The sequence below is a fragment of the Ciconia boyciana genome, chromosome 10 (assembly GCF_034638445.1).
Source record: "Ciconia boyciana chromosome 10, ASM3463844v1, whole genome shotgun sequence".
Taxonomy (NCBI): Eukaryota; Metazoa; Chordata; class Aves; order Ciconiiformes; family Ciconiidae; genus Ciconia; species Ciconia boyciana.
Window position 1 is genome coordinate 38,478,003 of NC_132943.1, and position 7,875 is coordinate 38,485,877.

Genomic DNA, 7,875 nt, shown 5'->3' on the forward strand with positions numbered 1-7,875 from the left:
TATACTGCTAAAAAAGGATTTGTGTTTCTAATTTTAGTAAGCAAGCCTGTGGCTTCGGGGAGAGGAAAAAAGCAGCATTGTTGTATGAACAGTCTGTAAATGGGGGGGGAGCCCTAGCCTGAGAAAAGCTTGTTGGGAGGTTAGTTTTATGGATCTTGCGAAAGAAATACTAGGGGAGGGATAGTGAAATGGCCACACTTAAAACCTATAAATATTGTCTGGAAAAATGCCACTAGCTTTTTCCCTTGGTATTAGTTGAGTTGGAAGTTTGTTGGAAGTTTGTTGAGTAGAGAAGTAAAGCAAAGCAACTTTAAAACATTCAGTAATCAACACTGTCATCCCATTATTTCACCTTTTTTTAAAAAAAAAATTTTAGTTAAAACATTCTTAATATCAGGGAACTGGAGGAAGATAAACGTTAATAATTTTCTGGGCGTCGTTTTTATTCTGCCACCACCAAAGTATGTGTGGGATTAAGAATTGTGATCTGAAAGTCCCAAAGTTCCCAAAATATCCCCCGAATCACTTCTTTTTTTTTTTTTTTTTTGGGGGGGGGGGGGGGTGCTTTAGCATGGCCCAGTGCATACTTTGAAGTGATTGTAAATCACTGGACATACTGAGTGCTGTGGACTGCTGCAAAGGGCTAAAAGATCTGGTGAGCAAGGAAAAGGTTCTGCAGAAAAATAAGATTTTTCAAAGAGACTGGGCACTTCCTTTAGGCTAGGCTGTGGATTATATTATTGTGTAATGGCTTCACACTTAAATAACACTGTGGTATTTGTGCTTATAGACCACCAGCTCTTCCTTAATTTTTGTGACTCTTTCTATCCCTGCTTTCTACCTTCACTACTATCTCTCACAGAAGTAAAAATAAAGCGGCAAAACGTGAACACCCTCGCGAAGTCGCAGCAGCAGCTGCAGCCTCAGCAACTCTGCCCAATTTTAAAGCTTTTCAGTAAATCAGAAATGAGACAAGAAACTGAGTTGTGAAGTTAAAAATAAGCATTGAGGAGCTACTCATCTGGAAAGCATCGTCGTCTGTGCGTGCTTACTGCTGTAAGAGGTCTGAGGGAGCAAGGGTGCGATCGTAAGGCAACTGGGAACCTTAACCTGGTAGAGTTAAAAACTTCTGTGCGCGTGGGTTGACTTCTTAAAATGAAATTGTTTATACAGGATTAGATTTCATCGTTTTCGGCTTTCTAGAGCATCTGCTGTTTGTGTGGCTCGCAGGTGTGTTAGTAAAAGCTCTCAGGAAAGGCAATGTTTCTTTTCCTACACTTGCTGAGGTTCCCATACAGAGCCCTTTGTGATCCCACCAGTAATTGCTAAAAACATGAGTAAAATACACACAAACTGTGTTGGCTTCTATTTATAGGTAATACTTGGTCCTAGGGCATGTCAAACCCAATCAGCTCCTGCTGAAATCAGTGCTGAGTCTGAGTTTCAGCACCTGGTGATATTAGGCTGTTACTGTAAAACTCAACTGTTTGTGCAGGGTTTATTTTTAGGCACGGGTGTGATTTTGGTACTTAATACTTCTGGGTGCTGCTAATAAATCTGGGTAAGCGGGAGCAGAGGCAGACTTGGGCCGTGCAACCAGAGAGGCTGTAAATCTGAAACAGCAAATTTATGGTTTAACAAAATTAAATTCGGAGTGGTTATGGCCTTTAAGCTAGGCATCTCAAATTATTTCTGCAGGGGCCAGACTAGAAATGCTGCGTAATGTATATGGTATTATAGAGCTTTGCAGGGGTGGTTGGTTTTTTCTTTTTTGCCTTAAACACTCCATCTGGAGGTGATTATAACTCAGAGAGGGTTCAGTGGATTCTGTTGTGTTTCTAGTATGGCCCACAGTGAGAGGGAAGGATGTATTTTTCATTATGTGCATGGTTGTCATAATAGAGTATAGCAATTTGTCGCATTAGAATAATGAATGCATATTTAAATTGAACATCTGTACGTAACGCTACCATGGAGGCTATCTAGCATTCATAAATACTTGAGCAATAGTTTAAAAAAAAAAATAAAAATTGTATGCCAGGAAGTGAAGGAGAACAACATCCTCCCCGCTGTCCCCTCTGGTGCAGCAGCAGGTTTCAGCCACCAGAGCAAGAATGGCCTTCAGGACACTAACTATGTTTCAGTCAGTGCGGTTAAGTGACTGTAGATGGTTGTTCTTCATCTTTGCACTGGGGAATTGCTGTATTAACACTGACTGATAAGGAACAGTGGAATGGAATGAAAATGGAACTACTTTGCTCCGAAATGCAGGCAAATGCTTTCCCAGTTTTAAGTCTACAAGCCTGAGTGCTATCCAGGCTGACTGTGCTTTGGGTGTGTGATCAGTTCAGCTCCCTTCTGCTGTTTTCTCAATATTTTCCACAACGTAAATTGATTTTGCAAGTATTTAGACAAACATGGTAGTCTTGCAGCACTCGCAGTACTGTTATCTGAAGGGGGACCTTTGTGGAACTGGGGACGAAGTTTCTGTTCTTAATGCCTCTGAAAAATAGGCTCTTCTCACGTTTCTTAGTTTTAAGTACCTGTTGGATGCTTTTGCCTTACTTTCCTGTACCTTTGGTGATGAACTTGCATGACTCTGAAGACATTCAGATATCTTCATATGAGCTCTTCAGTGGAAACAGAGCGCTGTATGTGTGGTGATACATCAGAAGTACTTCTGCTTTTCTGTATTTTGAAATGTGAAAACATTGTTCTGAATGTGATCACAGGCGTTAGGCAAGTCGTTTACAAAGAAGAGAGAATTACAGTGGACAGGATATTTAGATGATTGTAAAGGTTTGGAACAATAAAAAGTTCTCTGCTATTAATTTTGAATTTTGTGCAGTGGTCACGAATTTGAGCAGCTGTCGATTATAGATAGAAAGCATTTATTGCCTCTGAATTTAAGATGTGCTCTCCCAAAGGAAAGATGGAAGTTCCATCCATTGCTTTACTCCATTGTGCACTTAATACGTGCACAACCCGGGGATGAGGAAAGTTGTGGACATCGTAATTCCAGCTAAACAAGAAACAGGAGCATTCCTCTTTCCACTGGCATCTCTTGTGCTCAGATTTGCACAATATATCCACTATTGCACTTAAAATGGGCTGGGAGGATTGTCGGAGGAGGATTGCAAAGACGCATCAGGAGGTTCAGCTTTTTGTCTTCTGCTCTAAGTCTCTTCAGCATGGCTGAGTGCTTTGGAACGCAATAAATCGCTTGCAATAAATTTGGCTGTGCTTTTCTGCAGGAACACTACTACAAGTTCCTATGTCCAGGTGGAAAATCAGCATTGGAGGTAGCAAACTTCAGGATTGAGAAGCTGTAACCCCTGACTGGCCACAAAAATCTGGGAAAATCCCAAGCAGCAAACAAGTTCATCCTGCAAAATGAGACTTCTATGGGACATGTATATGTGTGTGTCTGTGTCGATAGTCTGAAAGCCTACAATAGGCAATATTAAACAGAATCGCTATTGGCATCATTTTGTCTTTGAAAGGCATGTTAGTTGGGCTTCTTGGTGTTTAAAGATAAAGCAGCATATTTTCCTAGCTGTACTATTAATTTTACCAGTAGCATAGGATGCAAAACACTGGGTGAATAGGTTTTTTTTGCTAGGACCTCAAGATGACAGGTAATGTGAGCAAATATTAATATGAAAAAAATTATTCTAGGAGGCATGCAGACCCCAAGGGCACGGGATAGTTAATAATGAGCTCTCTAATAAAAAATGCCCCCAAAATTACAAGTCTGAAAGACTGCATTAAAAGAACCTTTTCTTCTTCCTTGCTACTTCCAAGTCATCCATGTAGAGGCTTGACAGATTATTAAAATAAGTTAACAGTCCCCTGTGTTTTGTCTACCTGAGGGAGCTGAAACAAGACCCTGGCTGGGACAGGAAATGTACAATAAATCCCATTTTTATGACTCTGTAAGTCAATGATTTTATGGTTTTAGTAACAGCTGTGTAAGAAGTATTTTAGGGTTTTGTTTTTGGTGAGTTTCTTGGTTGTTTTTGGTTTGTGGTTTTGTGTTTGTTTATCTAAGGCAGTGTGTATAAGCAAATTAAACTGTATGTAACCCTGAGATTGCTATAGAAAGGTTCAGGAAAGTGAAAACCTGTTCTGAAGAAGTATTTTTATCTGAGCTAGTTTTCTTCTTAGGAACAGCCTGAATAGATATGGTCATGCTTGCACTTTTTTTTTTCAGTTGGAATGGGCAGGAGCAGACCATAAAACAGAGTACCGGGTTTATAAACAGCAGCCTGCTGGGCTCTTGGGCAGCCTGAAGCAGTAAGACGATGGGAAGCCCACCAAGCAGCGGATGGGCTTGCGTCTTCTCTGAACACTGCCGCAGGTTGCTGGTCTGAAGGGTCTGGCAGAACGTGCAAGCTGCAAGGGAAAAGGTGACTTATAATAATGTCACCTAGAGCTTTCAGCCTAATGCAGGCTGTTCCCTACAGCGCCGATGGGGTTTATGGTATCTACGTGTCCTGGTTTCAGCTGAGATAGAGTTGATTTTCTTTATAGTGGCTGGTATGGGGCTATGTTTTGGATTTGTGCTGAAAGCAGTGTTGATAATACAGAGATGCTAAATACAGATAATACAGAGAGGCTAAACCATGACACTACAATATAAACGTGCCATGCAACATGGGCCTTTCGTCATCAGGGTAGTTGTTAGACCAGGAAAAATGACACGTTTTCTGCATTTTTTCCTGATCTTTGCTCCAGTTTTCCCTTTCTGAATTTCAGCTCTTCCTTATTAGTTTTAGACGCGTACTCAGTTCTTAACAGGTCATAACGGACTATGGAGTGATATGCATCCATAGTATCTACTTAATATCATTTCTCTTAGAAATCTAAATACAGATTTGTTGATCTGCTGAACTCTGCCCCAAGCCAGAGTAGATGCTGCCTGATTTGAGCTGGGCTCTCGTCCTCCCTATGCCTCCTCTGGCCTATAAACACCCCCTGCCTCATAGAGGTAGGCTGCTAGGATGTATATGCGGGGATGTTTTATATACCTAAAGGGAGACTATAGCACTTGAGGACAAAACTGATGCTAACAGATGCGCTCAGGAGTGCCTTGGCTACAACTCGTTCATCTTGGCCAACCCCCTATGCATTTCTTACTGTTGCAAAGAAGGCTTCGAATTTCAATTTTCTTTTTAATAAGGTAATATTTCTATTCAGTAATTTAGTTCTTCCAGCTTAAACTTAAAATATATACATTTACGTATTTTAAGCCACAAAGTTTTGCTGATGTACAGTTCTAACAGCTGAGCTGGATATCAGAGCATCTCAGAAAGCCCGCTCTTGCTTCTTAAGCCCGCTGCTGTTTATCTGACTCCCACGAGAGAAAAACAAGCGGGGTGGGGGGGAATAGACACTATGTAAGGGAAGAACCAACAAAGGAATAAATTAATGCCAGCCGTCTGGAAGCAGTTCCTTACTGAGCTTCCTTTTGGGGAAGCGTGCAGAAACAAAGCCCTCAATCCCTTTTCATGTTCTCTGCAGCCCTCCTCATGCTGCTATATTTCTGTACCCAAATAAAGTCACTGCACCGCCCCAGAGCTGTGAGGGTTATCTAGCCACCTCCCACTGAAATCCATCCTCCCGGCACCACAAGGCCACTGAGTTGGTTTTTTAATGGGGTTATAGATGAGTAACTGAGGGCAGTTTGGCCTCGGGCTGCGTTTTGCACTGTTGTGGGTTACCGTGATTCTTGCGGGGTGTAATAACAATAATAAACTTTTTCTGTAATTTTCATATGAGCTACTCCAGGGGCAAATCCTCGCCTAAGGCCTCAGCCCCACCGAGGGCTTACTTATTCTAGGAAATGACTTTGTGTGATACTATGGGCTGTAGTATTATTTTTTTAAATTTCTAGGTCTGTACCAACCCCTCAAAGCCCACCAGGAAACTGAGGGGCAGGCAGTGCTGATCCCAGACCGCTGCCTGGGCACGCTTTTATTACGAAATTCCTGCTAGTCTTACATGACATCGAGGTGATACAATGAAAATACAATAATTCGACTAACCCCTTTCGGAGTTGTACTAGACTAGGAATCTGATTATTGTTCACCACCCACCCCCAGAGGTTTAACATTGCCCTTGTTGATGCAAGCTGTAGAAAGAGATTTTGTTTTCTTCCTAAATCTTAAGAAGGTGGCAGGAGAGAAGGGGATGGAATTGCCAGCAGCAGTGCGGGGGCACCCAAAGTAAAAGCTACTTTTCTGCCAAACCTTTTGGATTGTATATGAGTTTTGGGTGCAAATCCGCGTGTTGTTTGTGCAGTCACCTGGAAAGCGTGCGCCCTCGGGGCTGCGTGGCACAGGCAGCCTGGGGAGGGCTGAGCAAATCTCACCTCTCCCATCGCACTCCTCCCTCTGCAAAATGGGGGTGGGGTGGTTTTGACCTCTCTTATACAGTATTTTGAGACTGGTGGCAAGTTTTAGATACCGCAGCACGCACTTTGTTCGGCTAATGTGTGAACTCCACCTTCCTCGTTTTAAGTCCGTACGTGTATTTTAGTTTGTTAGCAGTTTCCGTGTTTTGCAGCAACTGCATGTGAAGACAGAGCAGGTTGGTACTTTGCTCTCTTCCTCCGGCCGTTTTATATTCCCTCTAGCGTAACCTGTCCCTGTGCGGAGCAAAGCACTGTGACCACACTGCCATAGAAGAAAACCACAGCCCTCCTCTTCCCTGTCTCTTTTCCTCCTTTACCAGCCTCCTCACCTGTTTAAAAAGCTGTTGAGACTGGCTATAGTGCAAACACAGACCTTGGGGTATAGATATTCTGTAAAAATAGCGTTTCAGGTCAGTAACCAGATTGCCAAGTTTCAGCCAGAGGTGAATTTTTGCCACCGGCCACAAGCTGATTTATACTGGAAACGCTGAGGGGTAATTAATGCCGACAGCTGATCCTCGCCCGGGCGCTGGCTGCCTCCCCCAGTGCAACAGCACGAGGGGCTTGCCAGCGGAGCAGGACGGTGGGCGATGCTCTGCCAGCTAGATGCATCGGAGGTACCTCCACACCAGCACTGGGAGATTTAAAGCCAGATCTCATGGGGACGTATGTTAGTGCTTGTGAGTTTGTGGGGACGTCAGCATTTGCTGTACTGAGAAAGCATTTGCAGTATTTTTACTGTTTATAAAAAGAAGTGTGAGGTTGTCTCACGTAGATCATGACTTGGGGTTAAAAAATTAAACGTATTTAAGTGACAGCCTTACAGCACGTGTAGGAATATTCAACACATCGATGCTTTTTCCTGCAAAGCACAGGAAATTATTTTAAAGCTGTTCTGTGTAATTACCGATTCTAAAACAGATTGGAGGTGATCTGAAAAACTTTTCCCAGAAATAAAATACAGAGATTAGAAAATTTCATGTTGAAGGGGAAAAATAGGTCATTCATGTTGCTGGTTCTTTGCATCGCTCTAGCCCGTCTTGCTCGACTCGGATACCCGGGGATGCGCCACTCCCACATCCATCATCGCTGCCGGGTCAGGTCCCGCAGAGAAAGCCAGCGTATTCAGCTCCCAACCAGCTGGGTGAGGTTTTTATTACACCACATACTTTTTAAACGTGTATTTTGCACTACAAGAGGAAATTCAAGCCTCAGACCTTGCTATGACTTAATTTGAGGAGCTGAGAGGGCGAGTCAAACCAGATCTCTCTCTAATTCCCCCTGCAGATGAACAAGCTCCCCTTTCTTTGCCCTCATGGCTATTTTGCAAACCTGGATGCAGGCTCAGGGGCATGGGCAGCCCGACTGACAGCTCCTGAGGCTGTCACACGGGCACCCGTGTATGGACGTTTCTACTTGTCTCTGAGGCCCAAACTTTCTTCTGGAAGTGCAGGGAACAA